A 20,028-nucleotide genomic window follows, 5' to 3' on the forward strand; every position below is an offset into this window, starting at 1 on the left:
GGGGGAGTTTTTCGCTGAATAAGGGATCTGACACGTTTTTGGATAAAACAACGGCCAAGTCGGTCTGAATGACTATTTCTGTAAATAAATCATGCTAGATAATGAATTGATGAAACTTCACACAACGGGACACCAGTGTCTAGTACTTTCTATTTACTGCTATGTATAGAGATCATTTGATACATGTCGGGGCAGGGTTTCTGTCGAAATATGTAACAGGTGGTTAAAAACCATGGTGTGATCTGGCAACTTCCTTCTCTGAGGTGGTTGGGCCACAGGCCATTTACTGGTTGGATGTGTTCAGCGATCCTGCTCCCTGCAGGTCAGTGAAAGGGCTCCCTGAGTGTGTCAAATTGTTCATGAAGCAAGTAGACATTACTCTTGACTGGATATTCATGTGCCTTTTTGGTGCATTTAAAGGTGAAAATACTCAACTGAGATAAATAGACTGGATCCAATGATTTGATTAAAAAATCATTTTTTTGGTAGGTCATAGTTATAAATAAATAATATTCCTCAAACCCTATGTGAGAGCCATGATACTTTAGGCTGAGCAAAAATGTCTATTTACAGTTTCATGTGGTTGACATTCTGGTTCTCTTTCCAACCAGAGGAGTTTCAAATTAAAAACTGAAACAAAACCCTTTTCAAAATTGATAAGCCAAATTGGTATGAGCGTGAACACACACTGCTTTTAACAGACTGTTAACAAAGAGACAAACTTGCTCTCCACTACAACTTTCTTAAAACAGCTGCTTTTAAGTTACCTATCAAATTTCATCTTTCCGGCAGAACCAGTAGTGTCTGGTCAATGTTTAATAAGGGACTCTTCAGGGCAAAAAGTATGCATAAAAATGTAGGTGTGCTTATCATGATTTTTATTGATATAAATAATCTAAAAATAATAATAAAATACACAATGCTCTTTATTTCAAGTTCCATATAGTCAATTGATTCACACAGAATGCTTTTGTTGAGTTTGGTCCAATTCTTGTATTCATAGCTAGCAAGTCAATCATGATTTGACAAAATCACACATTGAGTTTCATCCCAATCTGCTCTTTCCCCAATAAATTTAGTATCATTTTATCTCTTCTGTGGTTTACTGTTGAACCATTTTCCACACTGTCATATAAATTATTTTCATTAAATTAAAACGCTTTCAACTTTAACACTAGGTAAATACTTCCACCATGGCGTATTTCAAGCTACCAGGCTGATGTCGCGAATGTGGAGTTGAAAAGAGATGGGCAAGGAGCAATACCATTCGGTAGTATTTTGACCATGCAAGTACAGTTGTTGTAAACAACCTCAAGAGTATGGAAAGTAAACTGTAGTCAAATGATGAGGAAGGATAGAGTTTTAAGTATTTATTACCTTTGTTTTTAATATAATTTATTTAATTAGAAGTTTATATCTTTTATAATAATGGCTGTGTTTGATAATGGGCTCACAAAACACCTCAAAATATAAGAATTCACTCTTGCAAGTTGGTGTGAATCAGGGCTAGCGTAACGTTGTCATCAGTGATGTTTCTTTCCACTTAGGCCCAGAGAAGAAAATCTTGATCTTCAGAATACTTCCTGAGCTATTCATAAAACGGGTTATAATTTAACTGAACGAGGCACACTTAAGTAAGCTTAGCATTTGCTATTATTTTTCCAGTAATTTCAAAACCTTTAAAAACTGTCATATGTAAAAATATACTATCCACAGATCACCTGGGAAATAACAGTCACTGACAATCAACCACAAACATAACCTAAATGGACTTGCCAAGTCTACTTATGCCAAGAGGGATGAGTCACTGGCTTATTAAGCAATGATCCTGTTTTTTTTTTTTTTTTAAACTGTAGAATTCTGGGGCACCTGGGTGGCTCAGTTGGTTGGGCGACTGCCTTTGGCTCGGGTCATGATCCTGGAGTCCCGGGATCGAGTCCTTCATCGGGCTCCCTGCTCGGCGGGGAGTCTGCTTCTCCCTCTGACCCTCCCCCTCTCATGCTCTCTCTCTCTCATTCTCTCTCTCAAATAAATAAATAAAATCTTTAAAAAAAAATAAACTGTAGAATTCTTATACAGGAAATCAGGTCATGATATTGACTTTTTTTTCAGCCATATTTATTTTTGTGTATAACCATGGTGTCAGCAAATGCATTCAGATAAAAGGACAACAATGTGCTCTAATCAAGGTGCTCTGATCAGGCTTTATGCTGGTAAAGCAAGAAAATCTAAACAAATTTTTATGGGATTTGTGGGTGGTGGTGGACCAGAGCCCAGTAATACATTTATTGAATAAGGGCAAAAAGGTAAGTTAAAAAACAAATAACAGTCTGATTTTAGAGCTCTAATTATTAACATTATATTAATAAAAACATTAGTGATTCATCAACTCCATATAGACTTCTCCTTTTTTTTTTTTTAAACCCCAAACCAGGCTTTTTCTTATAGTAGAACAGGCCTTTATAAAGATATTGCAAAGTAACTATGTTGTAGTGAAAATATAGAATTAGCCAAATCTAATTAGATAGCTACTTTTAATATTATACAAAAATTGTAGAATGAGGGGAAAACATTTTATTTTAAAATACGAATATTTTTAAAAATTTGAATATTTAAGAAATGGTTGATGTCGATGCTGAAAAGCTACACGTAGCACTGTTGACTTCCAGGACACACGATTGACGTTATCTGGCGACTGGCTGACATTGACATTGCCTGGAATTCAGGGTAAGCCATAACACATACATATATGTATATATACACACAATGGATCCTACTCCTCCCCGTCCCCCCTTTAAAGTTTCATCGTCTGCAAATGTTTGAAAAAAAACTTTAAAAAAAGAGAGAAAAGGAAAAGAAAGCTAACTGTTCTTCCCTCAACTTGATATCTTTAGTGTAGCAAAATTCCTAATCTTGTGGGTGATTCGTGCAGACCGTGTCTATTGTCTTCCAGAGCAAATCACTACCCGGGTATGTTTTCTGCAACAGTTCTTCAATTCCAAAGTTATTCCACCTTCTTTCCTGCCTAATTTCTCACCTAATTATTAATTTCAGATGATCTAAAATAATTTTTAGAGAGTCAAGTTAAAATAATCCATGCTCAAGTGTGAATGACCAGGGCTCACTCAAATCTTCCAGTGATATCTCATTATTGTTGAATTAGTAATAAAATTTTTAACCCTAGCTGTCAAGGCCCTATGTCATATATTCCTGCTGATTTTTTTTTTTTAAGATTTTATTTATTTATTTGACAGAGCGAGACACAGCGAGAGAGGGAACACAAGCAGGGGGAGTGGGAGAGGGAGAAGCAGGCTCCCCACAGAGCAGGGACCCCGATGTGGGGCTCGATCCCAGGACCCTGAGATCATGACCTGAGCCGAAGGCAGACGCTTAACGGCTGAGCCACCCAGGCGCCCCTATTCCTGCTGATTTTATGTCACTTTCTCCCTTTTTCAAGATGCGTTGGCCACTTTGGTCTTCTCCGGGTGCCCTGCAATGCTAATTCCTTTCTGCCCCTGAGGTGCCCTTTGCTGCTCCCTCTGGCTTGAGAGCTTTCCCCTGACCTGCTAGATCTTCCTACACCTAGCCCTTTCTCTTCGTTCAGATTTTACTTCAAATGTCACTTCCTCAGAGAGCATTTCCTTGATTCTTGTATTTAGAGCAGACCCAGTAGGAACTCTGTAGACCCTCTCTCTTATTTATTTCTTTTATAGCAGTTATCAGTACTTGGGATTATGTCACTGATTTATCACTAGGTTCCTTGTTTATATCTGTCTGCCTCATTAACATGTAAGCAGAATGAGAGCAGAGACCTGGTTTGTCTTGCTTGCTGCTGTAACTCCCTTGGCTAGAACTGTGCCTGGTGTAGAGCAAATACTCAAATATTTATCTAATGAGTAAGTGATCATTCCCAAGTGTTTCCTGACATCCTAAAAAGGGAATTTTATCAATCCCTGCAAATGTAATTCAAACATATTGTCTTAATTGTGGATACTAATGGGCAGAATCCTCAGATTTCATTATATTGACCACTGTCTACTCAGAGGCTGGTCTTTATGGAGGTTAGTGAACATTGCCGTGCGGAGTAAATATACATAAGTTACAGTAATATTTAGGTTTCAGGATTATACTGTTAAAAAGATTCCCAAGAAGTAATTTTATTAACTAGTTGGAGACAAGGTTATGCTGTAAATGGACTTCGGGAAATATCAGCTAATTGATTTTATATCAAAATATCTCAATCTGCAGTTCTTTTATCTCTACTGTCATCACCTTAGGGCAAGCTACCATAGCAATGCTCACATGAATCTGTATAATATGATATGGATTGAGAAAGAGGAACTAAGAAAGGACCATTCAATTTTTTATGTCCTTCTTCCGACGCATTCTCATACTGCAGCTGGAGTGATCTTTTCAAAAGGCAAGCCCAATTATGTCATACCCCTCCAACCTTTAAAATTCTTAAATGGCTTTTCATTATTCTTAAGACCAAGATCAAAAGCCTTAACAGGACTTGCATAGCCCTTCATGATGTCACTCATGGCAGAATAAAAATGCCCACAAATTCTTCCATTTACCTCCCGCAAAGAGATGGAGGTTGTGTCCCACTTCTTGAATTCCAGCAAACTCTGTGACTGCTATGACCTTTAAAACAAAGTGGAAATCATGCTCTCCCAGTGTCTATGCCCAGGCCCATGAACCTGGCAGCCTCTTCCTGTCTCTTGGATTACTCCCTCTGAGAACCCTGATACACCACGTTACAAGTCCTGAGACTACTCTGATGGATGCCATGTGTAGACATTCTGACAAACAATATAAGCTGAGGGAAGGAGCCAGAAGGCCCTGGGGAAACTGTTGGTGGAGGCTGGGAGGACAGGAAAAAGGCTATCCTTGGAGACTGGAAGGAAAGTCAAGTCATCCGATGTAGTGGTGGGAAGTTTGGCAACATTACAACCTGTAGTAACATGGAAAAACAGAAAATATACCTAATATAAATTATATATTTAGATATATATAAACTCATATACCTAACGAGTTTGCAAATTTTTAATAAGATTTCCAGGAAGAACATGTAGAGTGCCAGTTAGTTTTTTTAAACAGTTGCATATGATAAAGTACAGATAAAAGTGTGTTAAAAAAAGGGACTGTTCAGTTTTCAAGCAAAATCTAGAGGAAATATAGAGCTAGGACTTGTTAGTTTTTTAAAAAAGGTAACTGTGTTTCACAATCCTAGACTTTCTAAAGGCCAAAGGCTCCCAAAGTAAGAAATTGAGGATGAGGATCATCTCAGGGGTGTGGCTGTAAGATCCTTTTTTTTTTTTTTTAAAGATTTTATTTATTTATTTGAGAGAGAGAATGAGAGAGAGAGAGAGCACATGAGAGGGGGGAGGGTCAGAGGGAGAAGCAGACTCCCCGCCGAGCATGGAGCCCGATGTGGGACTCGATCCCGGGACTCCAGGATCACGACCCGAGCCGAAGGCAGTCGCCCAACCAACTGAGCCACCCAGGCGCCCTAAGATCCTTTTTTATGATGGAAAGATTTAAGTGTGTGCCTCAAAAACGTATAAAGAGATGAAAGGGCTTCTAAAAACCCTAAGAGGGTGGTCCCATAGCACTCTGACTCTGAGCCCAGTCCAGAGAAGGGCCTGTCTGTAGGAAAACTGTGGATGTGTTTTGTCTAACAGAGTGAAGTCTAATAGGATTCATAGAAAGCCCATGAAGATTTCAAGAGAAGTGTATTAGTGGATACATTATCAGTGTGGACAAAAATGGGCAGGGAATAGACTGACAAAATTAATCAGTTGCAAATGACATCTTATGTGCTATAGACTGAGTCTTGTCCCCCAGATTCATATGTTGAAGCCCTAACTAATCCCCAGTGTGATGGTATTTGGAGATGGGGCCTTTAGGAGGCCATCTTCAGGACAGGAAGAAAGTTCTTACCAGAACCTGACCATGCTGGCACCCTGATCTCAGACTTTCCAGCCTCTAGAACTGTGAGGAATAAATATCTGTTGTTTGAGCCACCCAGTCTATGGTATTTTGTTACGACACCCTGAGCTGACTAAGACATTAAGGAAACAGGACAGATGACTCAGAAGGTGCAACCAAGAGTTTGGAAGGAAGAGATAAGAGCTGCCAAAGAGTCATCCCTGGGCAACAGGACCAGGGCCCCCAGTCAAGGAACTGGCAACATGTGGACTTTAGAATTGCTATGGACCAGTGATTGCTCCATGCCCCTCCTTCCTCCACTCCTGACTGAGAGTGCTCATTGCATTGATCTCATTTCTGTCTCATCAGTATATGCTGGTGTGTGTGGAGCAGAAAGCTTTTCATTTTAGTTCACAAGTCTTCCTATTGAGGAAAAGTATACTAGAGAACTGGATCAAAGGATCCTCAGCAACACCTGAAACTTATTTCAGTGGTGAGAACATGGACCTCAAACTTCAACTTCATGCCATAAGGAGATGAGATTTCTGGAGGGCTTTAGAAGGAGTATATTTTGCCTTACAGAAGAGTCTAAATAATTATTATCCAGAGGATGAACTGTGGCTGACTAAAGATGTCCACAAATTATTTGAACCGGTTCCTACTGAGAGGTGACATCTCTGTCATTTTCTTTGATCTGGGGGCTGGCGGGTTGTCTTTCTGACTGCTCCAACCAATAGAAGATGGTGGAAGGGATGCTCTGCTAGTATTTGGGCCCAGGCCTTAAGACTTCCTATCTCTTGGACTCTATCCCTGGGGGCCCTGAACTGCGACATAAGAAGTCTTAAAGCTGCAATGCTGGAGGTGCCCCCTACAGGTGTTTTGTTCAACAGTCTCAGCTGAGCCCACACTTCCAGCCACAGAAGCTAAGGTGCCAGGCGTGTGAATAATGCTATCCTGGACCCCCTAGACCAGCCCAGCCTCCAGCTGAATGTGGAACCCTATCTACATTCTTGACCCATAAGATCTTGGGTATAATAAAGTGGTTGTTTTGAAGGTGCTATGCTCTGTATTGAGATAATATGTAGCAATTGAAACAGTTGTGTGCCTCAGTCTTCTGACCTCTCTTTGTATTGCGTGTTCCCCAGCCACCCCACCTTTTCAGTTCTCTGAATAGTAACATGTGTCCTCCCTCACCCTTCTTGATCTCTCAGCTCTTAGCTTATGAGGATTTTCTCAGAGAAGTTCTCCCTGACCCTCTAGATTAGTTCCATTGTTACAGAAGACTCTCCCACAAGAACTGTCTTTCTTTCTTTCAGAGCAGTTATCTCTGAGAGTATTTCATCAATGCTAGTCTCCACCTCTAGACTGTAAACTCTATGAATAGAAAGCAAGGCTCTTTGATCATCACTGATTTCCCGGAGTCCCAGCAGTGTGACTGGACGTAGTGCTGAGTAAACATTTGCTAAGTAGATGAATGAGTAGATGAATGGAACATTTGATGCCGCTGATAAGGACTCCCTTCTTACCGTAGCCATTAATAACTGTGCCACTTTTCTTCCCTCTCACGTACTGTGAACAAATTTGATTCAAAGCCATTGTAACTGCGGAAGGACAGTGTGACTTAATATGAGGTCACTGCTGCCTCACGAAGTCTGTCTGTGAAGGCAGCTCAGCATCACTGAAGTGGCCGCAGGTCCCTTTGCAAGCCTCGAGCAAGGAGAAGGGGAAGCGGAAGGTTGCTTCCGGGCATGCGCGGCACAGGAGTATGGAGAGAAAAAAACCAATCCGTGCCTGCTCACTTTTCTGTCTTTGTGGAGATCAACGAGCTTTCCTCGGAATCTAAAGAAAGTTGTGGGTGCTCCAATTGTCTACATTATCCCAAGTTTAAGTTCAGAAATAATCCTTACTAGACTAGAGCTCTTTTCTACCCTACCCCTGAAACCAAAACCGTGGGCGGAGGAGCGCGCACGTCTAGGTAAGAGTCCCGACCCCTCCGTAACCACTGCTCCCAGAATTGTTTTCTTAATACTGAATTTGCTTTCTCCTGTTTTTAAAAAAATGCATTTCCCCTCTTGTTTAGTCCTGTGGATGTGGAAAGTAGAAGATCCATTGGAAATAATACTTCTTAAAATTTTTCGGTTCTATCTCTTTTAAGTCTTTAGTTCATTTTTTGCTGTTAAGTTAAATAAGCCCAAATTGCTATAAATGTCCTTATCATTTCCATTTCGTAATTTAAAAAGTATTTTCCTTTGCCTTGTTAGATTTCTCTAAACGCTGGTCTCCAAATGGGTCTGTACAATCATTAAATGGGTTTAGTAGGGCTCCAGTCAGAGAAAGGATCTCCATTTGCCCGAAATATTCTTGCTCTTTTTAAAAGAAAACACTCCCACATGGCAGGGCTACAATGTAGACAGACATGTTCCACGTCCTCTTAGTGAGTTCACACACTCTGGGACTCTGCCCATTTCCATTTCCCTGATTCATCCTCCCTCCCTAAGTGCATAATACTGCACTTGTCCCTTTTGAACATGTAACAGATTAAAGAGCTGGTCAGGAGGCAGATGGAGGCACACCTTTGATCTCTCATCCTTGGGGGTTAAGGGAGGGCAGACACCTGGCGGCTCCCGAGCTGGAAACAAAACACAGGCCCGGACTGGAATTACCTTAAAGGGAGCCGCAGCGCCAGCCAAAGAGGCAGCTGGATGCGTTGAATGGGCCCGGAGGGAGGAGAGCCCACGGTTGGGCAGAGGGCAAAACACAGAATCCCAACAATGTGACTCCGGCTAGCAAGGGGTTGGTTAGAGTAACCGTTTCTTAGGCAGAGGACTGGAAAGATCAGGCAGCTGTGCTGAGAAAAAATGTACTAAGAAAAACAGTAATTCTTTTGCAAATAATAATGCAAAACCTTCAGCTGTGGACAAATGCTGAAAGGCAGTTTGGATGGCAATTCAGGAAGCTTTTAAAGAAAGTATTTGTAAACTTTTTTTTTTCTTCTTAGTAGAACTGTTTTTATTAAGGGTTTCACCTTTGCAGCAGGATGCTGTCAACTTTCTTGGTCAAAACGACACCCGGACCGTTTCCTAGGAGTTTTGCTGAAACTGCACTGCCCCCTGGCGTTTGCGCGCCATTGTTGCACCATCGCGTAGACAGCCTAGAGAATGCCGGTCAAGCCGTGGCCCGATGCGGCTCCAGTCTTATCCCGGATCCGAGAATATGGTTTTAACCCTCAACTATAGACGTGGTTTGACAGGACATGGAACGAACATTTGAAATTAAGACTCTTTTCTTCTCCACCCTCAGTAAAATCTCCGGAGATTTTCAGTAGCTCTTAAAAGAAACTGATCACATACGAATCTGCCAATTTTTAGTATACAAATGGTCCTGTGAGCGGCTGCTGTCCACCTACCCATTTTCCAGAGCCAACGCGAGTATTTCCTGGCCTATTAAACCTTTCCTGACTTCTCCTTGGCATACCGTACACGCCTGAATTGTCATGCCTCTCTGCCTTCATGCTTATCTCTCTGATGGAAACTTGAAAGTGAGAATTATACCTGACTTAGCTTTGTATCCACTATGACTAACGTGGTGCCTGGCAGACAGCATGTGTCCAGTAAAAATGTGTTGCTTGCCTATAACAATGCTGTTCACAAAGAGATCAAATACACTTCTAAATCAATAGCACCTGAAAGTCCGTGTGGTAACAGAACCCAAGGCTGGAGAACATGGTCCCTAGATGGGCTTGGAGTGTCCTAAGCCCCTGAAACTGGGCAGGCACCATGTCCAACAATGGGGGAGAGTCGTAAGAATAACCTAAAACTGGGATTATCTAGTTCTAGGAATCTAGAAACCTATTCAAACTTTAGCTTCCATTTCTTCCCCAAGTGAACCTCTGCTCTAAAGAAATCATGAGTATATCCATCATCACCACTGTACTTAAAATTTCTTTGGAGCAGGTATTTTTAGGAGTAAGTGTAAAGCTTCTGAGTGATGTGATTGAAGATACTGTGGCATGTTGGCAGAGGCCACCGACCCTGAGCCAAGTGACAATAAGCAGGAAACACTGGGGTCTGGGGCAGGTTATGGGTATTGAGGGAGGGGCAGACTGTGCCACCGACCAGACGTTTGACCTTAGAAAACTTACTAAACTTTGCTCTGTCTTTGTTTCCTCAATGGTCAAAACGAGGATGCCATTAATAGTATGTACTGTCTGGTCCCTGGTAAAGTGTGTTTGTTGATGAGGGCAACCATATGAGTTTCCCACTGTGGTAGAGTGGGGGAGATTAAGCCTGGCTTCTGGTCAAGTCTATTCTGAGACATTATTAAAAATCCCCATATACAAAGGAATATTCTAGGTAGTGGGACTTCTCCAGTTCTGGTCTTGTCTCAGTGCAAATCTGGAATTAAGCATATCTCTGACACTTTGGACCCCTGAGAGTATGTTGGGACCTGCAAGTGTCCATCCTTGTCCTATTCCAGTGGAGCGCTCTATCCTCAGGGCTAGCCCAGAGCCCGAATGGCCACCAGCAATGGGGGATCAAGGGCAGTCTTCTTTGACCTTGGTTCCTTTTGAAGGTGTCTGGAATACTACAAAGTGGCATAAAACTGTTTTGAGCTGACAGCATTTGAGAGTAGGCTTTTCCCCCCTAAACTTCCTTATCTGTCTAAAAGCAGAGACTCCTAAAAGACCTTACTGGTCATAAATCCATTTCCCATGAGTTTCTGCAACCAGGGAAGATTGACTCTTGTCACTAGAGAAGAGAAGTGTCACCATATTTAAGCAGACATTATCACAAAACTATCACAGGCCTCATCTGTCTCCCAAGAGCCCGTTTATCTTTCTTAAGTCATTTGTGGGGGTGCCTGTGTGGCTCAGTCAGTTAAGCATCCAACTCTTGATTTGGCTCAGGTCATGATCTCAGGATTGTGAGATAGAGCCCTGCGTCGGCTCTGTGCTGATCCTGGAGCCTGCTTAATATTCTCTCCCTCTCCCTCTGCCCCTCCCCACCCTCTGTGCACATTTGGGTGCGTGGTCTCTCTCTCTAAAAAAAAAAAAAAAAAAAAGTCATTTGTAAGAGCCTTCCCTCCCCTTCCCCTATTAAGATGGTACATAAGCCTCAAAGTCTAACTGCCTCCTTGAGTCATATTTTTCTGTAAACTCGTATATGTATGTGAATAAAAATTTGTCTTTTCTCTTGCTAATCTGTCTTTTGAGTAAATTTAATTTGCAGGCCTCAGTAGAGAAACACAAGAGGGTAGGGAAAAAGTTCTTCCTCCCCAACACATTCTAATATGGCTTTGGCCAAATATTGGACTCCACTATGCTAAATCTCTATTCAGGTCTTCAGAACTAGCTTGGCGCCTTGCAACAGGATATATTCAGTTTTAAAGAATTGAGGTAAATTTAAGTCTGCCATAAATCAGAAATAGAATGCCCCATGTAATATTTGATGTGTTTCTATTTGTACAGCATCTTTGAACAATAGCTCAAATACAGGTGCTAGATAAGTATTTGCTAAATAAAAATATTCACTGTCTTGCACAACCCCAATCTTTAAGACAAAACAAAATTATATATATATATTTTTTTATTTCACACTGCATCTTTGTAATCTTATATATATGATGATGTAAGAAATAAATGCTATTAAGAAAGCTAAAACTTTTTATTGTTGGAATAAGATCGTCGGAGTGAGATCATTTTAACCAATTTCTGCCCTTTGAAGTGTAACCAGGAATGGCATTTTTAAAATGTGTGCGAGGCATATTTAGACTTACACGAAGTGGAACGGGTGGATGACTAGAAAGATAAATGGCGGTAATAACCACTAACGATGGTACAAAATTAGGCATCCTGTGGGAACCCAGAAATATATATTCCTTTTCAAGAGAAGATGAGACTTAGAAAATTGGGCACTCTAATGTGATTTTCAAAAGGCCTACAGTCATCAATGAGCTAAATGACGCCAGCAGAGCACACTCAGGCCTGGGAATTCCACTTCATTCCAAGCAAACCTGGCAACTGATATCTTCCTGGACAGTGTTGCTGCCATTTATTTCCCAAATTCTTTCTTTCTTTCTTTTTTTTTTTTTAAGATTTTATTTATTTATTTGACAGAGAGATAGAGAACACAAGTAGGCAGAGTGGCAGGCAGAGGGAGAGGGAGAAGCAGGCTCTCCGCTGAGCAGGGAGCCAGACGTGGGGCTCGATCCCAGGACCTGAGCCGAAGGCAGCCGCTTAACCGACTGAGCCACCCAGGCGCCCCCCAAATTCTTTTTTTGCTGGTTGTCAGCTAAGTCTTTACGTGAGTGCAATCTCCACCCTGCAGAAACAAATTGATCTCAGAGGTCTTCCTTTTCATTTGGCAAGTGATTTTTTTTTTTTTTTAAGATTTTATTTATTTATTTGACAGAGAGAGACACAGAGAGAGACACAGCGAGAGAGGGAACACAAGCAGGGGGAGTGGGAGAGGGAGAAGCAGGCTTCCCGCGGAGCAGGGAGCCCGATGCTGGGCTCGATCCCAGGACCCTGGGACCATGACCTGAGCCGAAGGCAGACGCTTAACGACTGGGCCGCCCAGGCGCCCCTGGCAAATGATTTTCAAAAATGTTGATTGTCATTCTTTAAGCATAAAGCAAAAATGCAAGGTCTATTTTCTACAAATGCAATCAAGCCTAACATCGTGTTAGGTTTCTGAGAAATTTCTTTCTTTTTTTTTTTTTTTAAAGTTTTTATTTATTTATTTGAGAGAGAGAGAATGAGAGAGAGCACATGAGAGGGGGGAGGGCCAGAGGGAGAAGCAGACTCCCTGCTGAGCAGGGAGCCCGATGCGGGACTCGATCCAGGGACTCTAGGATCATGACCTGAGCTGAAGGCAGTCGCTTAACCAACTGAGCCACCCAGGCGCCCTTCTGAGAAATTTCTAAGTAATTTCTATTTCAATGTCTCTAAATGTAAATAACCATTCTGATTATCCATGCTTGTATTAACCATATCCTGAAATTAATATTTGACCCCCTATCAGGTAAGTGAAATGGTCGCTATTTGGTTGATAAGTCATCTAATGTTAACTTTTTCATTACTAAGCACATTGAAATCAAATTCCATCTATTACTTTTATTTTAGTTTACTTTATTAAGAATATCTTTATATGGTGACAGATGTTAACTAGACTTATTGTAGTGATCATTTTGCCATATATACAAATATTGAATCATTATGATGTATACCTGAAACTAATATAATGTCATATGTCAATTTTACTTAAAGAAAGAAGAAAAAGAACATTTGAATAGGTTAAGCTGCTTGACCTTTGGTTGAAGCCATTTAATAGCCTTCTATTGCAAAATTTTCAAAACCCTTCATATGGCATACAGCATTCTGGGTTACCTGGATCCTTAATACTTCTTGTTTTGTCTTAGACCACTCCTGCGCCCTCTGCCTCCCTCTCCCTCCTGCCAATCACTGCGTTGCAACCACACTAACTTCTTTCAGTTAACTTTTCCTTCTCATTCATTGCTCTGGTCTTTGTGCTTTGCATCCCCTCGCCAGGAATGAAAAAAAGATTTCCTTGAGGACATGGCAGTGAATTTTCCCTGTTTACGTATTTCACGGTTTCCATAGGATCCTCACACCCTTATTTCTCTCTTTATAGCACTTGTAACCATCAGAAACGATTATATGCGTAAGTGTTAAAAAAGAAAAAAAAGTCTCAGTTCTCTGCTCCTTGAAGTTGGGGCAGAGCCTGGGTCAGGGTTCCTGCTATGTCCTTAGGGGCAGTGCTCATGCTTGGCATACAGTAGATACTCAATACTCTCCCTCTCCCATTCCCCCTGCTTGTGTTTCCTCTCTCGCTGTGTCTCTCTGTCAAATAAATAAATAAAATCTTTAAAAAAAAATCAGTTATGAAGATTCCAAATTTTTTCAGGAGATTTTCTTTTTTAATGGGAAACATGGTCACTACTCTTTAGTTACTCAATTGCTGATTGGAGAAACACTAGAAAGAATTTGACATTTCTTCTTCATTTCTCTACCTTAAAGGTTAATGAGACCTAGGGAGTGTTTAAGACTTAGAGACCCCTCGCTACTAAGTTCTAGTTCTTATTCTGTCTTCTTTTAACGTCATTGTGTTCTCTCTCATTCTTGGCTTAATTTCAGCTGCTTATGGACGGTGTGGCAAGCATATCGCCTACATCAGGGCAGGTTAAATGCAGAGAAGCTGGAAAGAACTTCCTCCAAGCCCACTCCTTTTCCTGTAGTTCCTGTCCTCACATTCATTCTCCTCTCCCTACCCCCAATGCCTTGCCCAGCAAGCCCTTCTGTCCTCTCATCTGGACCCTTTCTGTTGTATTCCAACTGGCCTTTCTGTCTTCAGTCTTTTCCCTCTTTTATTCATTCTCCATAAATGTGACTTCCTTACCTAAAAACAGTTAACAAGGCTCTGTTGTCCAAAGGATCAAGTTCAAAGCCCCCTCTCAGTATAGATCCAACCTCTTCTTCCCTCACTTTCTCCATGTTCCCTAGTCTTTGGCTTTACTCTTTACATCACACACTACAGACTTCTGTGCTTCCACTCCTCTGCATGTGCTGCCTTCTTACTTGGAAATCGTTTTCCATGTGAACAATTTCTTGCCATTTTCTGGAAACAACTCACTGCCTTTCTCAGTGGAGCCTTCCCAATCCTCTTTAGGCACAAATCTATTCCTCTCTTGTCTTCCTTTAGCATTCTGTATGTCTCTCTTATGGCTCTTAGTCCACAGTATTTTAATTATTTGCATTTCGGCCACACTCAGTGACCTCTGCATTCCATTAGAGCACAGTTCCCATTGGTTATCTTACACTCTTGCTCTTTAGAAGTGCTAATGGATAAAACATCCCTGTTGATAGGATATTCATAAATAGCCATTCTAGTAAAATACTACTGTGGTTAGTACCTGAATTATGATGAAGAGGAGGATGACTGGTAGCATGAAAGCTGCTGCCATCACCACTCCCACAGCCGCCATCTTCTCTTTCACCATCACCACCTCTACCACATCCACCTCCATCCACTAGCACTGCTTCTTCTCTCACTCCTACCATCATCAACTCTGCCATCACTACTACCACCGTCCCTGTCTCCACCACCATTTCTTCACTATCACCCCCAAGACCTCCACCTCTCCCACCTCCACTAACTTCCATCACTTTCATCATTTCTACCAGCTCCAGCACTATCACCACTGCCCCCACTGGATTCATTGAGCAACTGCCAAATACCATGCACTGGGTTGACGTTTATATGTGTGATCTCATTTCACCTCCACAATCTGAACAAAGATGGGTGCTGTGTTCTGAATGTGGCCCCCTAAAATTTACCTGTTGGAATCCTAATATGCAGTGTGATAGTCTTAGGAGATGAGGCCCATAGGAGTGGATTAGGTAGTGAGGGTGAAGCCCTCATGAATGGGATTAGTGCCTTCTGAAAGTGGCCAGAAGGAGCTCCCTTGGCCCCTTTGCCAGGTGAGGTTATGTGGGAGGCTGTTTATGAACCAGGAAGCGGGGCCTCACCAGACAGAGAACCTGACCATACAGGCACTCTGATCTTGGACCTCCAGCCTCTAGAACAAATTAGAAGAAACAAATTTCTTTTGCTCACAGGCTACTCAGTCTGTGGTATTTCGTTATAGCAGCCTGAATAAACTGAGACAATGAGAACACTGAAGCCCAGAGAGATTAGGAACATTCTGTGATGACACAGTTCCAGGCAGAAGAGTTTGGGGTTCTCTGACCTGAGTCTGAGCCTTTCATCTCTAGGCAAAATGTCTCTTACCTTCCAAATTCCTTGGGGACCAAAGGCTACGCATTTGACTTCCTTTTGCACTTCTTTTTTAACTTCCTTTGTTTTTTTTTCTTTACTTTTTAACTTCTTTCAGTGCTTTTCACATGGTGAAAATATAATAAATGTTGAAATTCAGTACTGGTTGCAAAAGTTGGTAGTCTACTTAACATCTAGCTTGCTTACTGAGTGTGCGTGCTTTTAATGAAAAAGACCTATCATACCATGAATAATTGGTTTGGATATTTCTCATAAAGTCTCCATTTCAAAACCAGGAACCTGGTTTTAGTCCATGTTGCTCCTCATAGTGAATTCAAGACATGGAATTTTTGGTTTAAGCTAGCAAGGCAAGGGAAAGGGTAATCTCAGTTCCCACTGGAGACTCCTATGTCTATGTCTGAAAATGTGATTACAAAAGAAGACTATGAGGGGAAGATAGGAAGGAAGGAAGGAAGGAGCTGACAGGAAAAAATGAGTCCTATACATGTCACCTAATGCCCAAGAAATTGCAAAAGGAGTCTTACGTGCTTTTGTTTTCACTTCCATATCTTGAGAACAACTCCTTCATATCGCCAAGCTGCAAGCCATGGACCGACACAGTTTTACATTAGGAAGGTCATTTTGCAGGGGCTGGGTCAGAATACCAGTATTTTAATGGGAACTTGGGTGAATAAATTGTATTTTCCCTGCTACTAATAAGATACTGCAGTTACCTGCCCATTCCCAGCTCCTTTGGACTCACTCCACCATTTACCAGCTAACAGCAATTTCCATGATGCCTATGCAGAGGTGTGCTGGTAAAGTTGAACAGTAGGCTCTTTGAATGAAGGGAAAAGGGCTTCTAATTCATCTTACTTGCTGATTTCCAAGGTGTAAACTCTACCACGTGGCTATTTGGAAGCTACCAACTTGACATCAACTTGCTTGAAAATTTCACAGTTGGCTGTCCTGAACCAGTATGAGCTCCAATATGTACCAGTATGCACCATGGTGGGACCCCTTTCCAACATGAGCCACTCCCTCCTCCCATACCTCTTCCTCAAGGGAACTGACTTTTCCTTGTTAATCCCATTGCCCTCAAGCCCTTGCCAACTTGAAGCCACTTCTCCTTGCCCTTTCATGAGAAGAGATGCCAAGGTCAGCATACACAGAAAAGTACACTAATTACTTAGAAAAGGTAGCACCTTTTTATGGTTAAACTTCAAGATTCAGCAGGTAGCCAGTGAAGTCTCTTTCCTCTCTGTGTTCCCAGGTTTCTCTCCCTGGATGTGATCAATGTTCTCAGTTTTTTTTGTGTATATCATCATACTTCCCACTGTCATTTATAGATCATTTTTCTGTTACTACCACCCTATAGACTCTTTTGAGGGTAAATAACTTATACCATTTTCTCTGTCTGTATCTACTAACTTCCAGGATATTCCTCATCTTCTGTAATGACTTTAGCCCCTGTTTAATTGACCTTTCCATCCCATCCTCTGAGATGTCAACACTCGTGTTTATGGCCTCACAGAACTTCCCCAACTTTAGTGATCTTTATCTCCACTCTGGCTCTTCAACCATCAGCCCAGCCATACCTCAGATATCAGCGTTTCTCAAAACAACTTCACCCCTAAGTGATTGAGGAGTAAAAGTACTCTTTTGACCACAATCTTTTAATCTTACACCTTAATCACATCTGTGCAACTGACTCTCTCCCCTAGGGCCTTCTGTGAATTCTGGCACTTCTGTATTTTTCCCCAGTGAACAGCTTTCTACAGGTTTTATGCATTTTTGTCCTTGATCTGGACCCTAATTCAACAAGAGAATTCTCCATCTTCTTGCCCAACTACCACTTATATCTTTTCCAACATAACTCATCATCTGTGTATTCCTGGGGCACTTATGAAGACATTTCTGTGCTTAAAAAAACTTCAGTGGCTCCCCAGGGATTCAGTCCAGAATTCTCAGCTAAACAGCAAGTGATTTCCATGAGCTGGGAAGGTCCATGCTTCTAGTGTGTCTGTAACCATCCACCTCATGGATCCAGTGCTTCAGCAAAACTCAACTACCTGCTTTTGTTTGAACATACCCTGGGCTTTCCTACCTTCAGAACGTTTGTTTGATTATTCCTTATGCGTAACCTGTTAATGGATTTATTTCCATATCTCTGCCTCTTAAAGTCTCATAGGCCCAGCTCAAATGAAACCTTCACCAAGCTTTCTCTCATTTCCCCTTCTCTTCTAGAAATTCTCAAAGTCTTTGTGTGAATTTACATCTTTTATAAAACAAAGCACATTGTGTTTAATATGATAGTTATTTCTGTGTCTTATCTTCCTAATAGAGTGAACTTCTTGAGGACTCTTGCTTTTATCCTTGTCATCCCTACAACATTAAATAATTGCTTTATACATTTGGATAGAATATATTTTAATTTTTTCCTTATAAGAACTAGCAAGGATCTGGAATCAAAACAGGGCAGAATCAATATTACAATGTTCTGACAGGTTATTCTACTACTCAACTTTATTCCCAAATTTATAGAAAACAGAATAGGATTTTTCCCTCCTCCAACTGTCTTAGAAATTGTTCTTTTTCTACCTAAATATACAACAAGAGTCCAGTAAAGGAAAATGTAAGCACTTATTTCTGCCATACATTACAGTGTGTAGGATATTTGCATGACACATGCATGTGTGGGATGTGTCCTGTGTTTCCGTATGTTGGGGGGCAATCCCTAGCTTACAGAGGATGGTCAGTGAACAAGAACAGCTATCACCATCACTGGTGGTCTGTGCTTAAATTCTGACTATTGGGTTCTTGATCAACAAGGCCCCCATGTCTTTGCAGCAAATGTCATTTTCCTCTCCAGTGGATTTTTACCTTTTCACAGAAGCTCTGTTAACCCCCATTCTCCTATATTTATTCCTTAATTCTGTACCAGTTGGCCTTCCCAACTTAAAAAAAGAGTGAGATCTCTGTAATCATAAAAGTGCCTGTGTGACAACCTTATCATTCTTTTTGTTACGATAATTAGTATCAACTTTTACTTCCAGAAAAACACAGCTCTGGATTGAGACACTTGACACATGGAGTCTCACCGGGAAGGACTGACTATAAACCACCAGGAAAGAGCATGTGATGACCATTTACAGTTTTTAATCATTCCCCACAGCTCAGTCACCCCTGTGCTCAGTCCCTTACTGATCACTTAAGACACATGTGCAGTAGGCATTATAGAGTATATGGGAGACTTGATGCAGCCTATGAGCTCAACACTGCTTTGGCTAAGAAAGCCAACTTCGGGACATGAGGCATCATTGTAGTTTTCTGATATCTATTAGGGATCTAATAGGGAGCTGTTTCCCAAGAGAGTAGCATATAGTGAACTATTCTCCAAGAGAAGGGCACAGCAGTTCCTCACGAGACATCTTGGTTGAGGTTGTGTAATACTTGTAGCTTTCCTATCTCTAGTTGATGGTGAAATATTCATGTTCTCTGGTAGAGGCATGCCATTACATGACAGGACAGATGGGCTGGAGATCCCCATTTGTTATCTCTCTATGATTGTGACAGCAGAACTGGGAGCAAAATAAAATCAAAACATCACTTCAAATTGCTTAGGGTTAAATGAAGGAAACCACAAGATGACCAGCTGTAACCTTGCCTTCGAGGCATAGCATCTATGATTCAGAAAGGATGACAGTGATGTCACAGGCTTGAGGGCAGAAGAAAGCTGTACAGTGATCACAGAGTCTAATTTTTATGAGAAAAGTCCTGATTTTAAATATTCTATTCAGTTGTCAAGGGTGTTCTATTCTTTTGTCCTCAAAGCTTAGTCATTGAAAATCCAGGAGAAAAAAAATATTGTTTACCCATGGTCATTTTCTCCACAAAGAAATGCTACCATTCACACACTTGGGCCTGGGAAAAATGGAGAAGGTCTTTGTTGAACCTATGCTACCAGTTCTGGTTTCAGAGCAAACTAAGATGATCTAGTCCCAGTGGGATGAGGCAAGACTGGGATAGGGGATCTGGTGAGACCTAAGAACCTAAGAAAGTGTGGGATTAGCTGTCTTGGTGAAGGAAGAGAGGATGATTTCAACTCTGCTTACGAGTGCAAACATTCTTAACATAAAATGGAGGCTCATCAGGGTTCAATGTAACCACCATTTCCAGCAGCAGCATGGGAGCTAGAAGTTGGCATTTCGCTAGAGAAGTTTCAAGGGGTTTAAGTGGACTTGAAAACAATGCTCTCTTCTCATATTCTTCAGTTGGTTTCTTAGGATCAGAGATGATGTCT

The 20,028-nt window shown here is 41.4% G+C and overlaps 1 protein-coding gene across 6 annotated transcripts in view; it reads right to left on the reverse strand.

The window, feature by feature from the left end:
* The window catches only part of DLGAP1 (DLG associated protein 1), a 312,708-nt gene that overhangs the window by 112,308 nt on the left and 180,372 nt on the right, over positions 1 to 20,028 (reverse strand). The gene's annotated exons all lie outside the window — the stretch shown is intronic.

This window comes from Mirounga leonina, unplaced genomic scaffold, assembly GCF_011800145.1.
Source record: "Mirounga leonina isolate KUSES-001 unplaced genomic scaffold, KU_Mleo_1.0 Mir_93, whole genome shotgun sequence".
NCBI lineage: Eukaryota > Metazoa > Chordata > Mammalia > Carnivora > Phocidae > Mirounga > Mirounga leonina.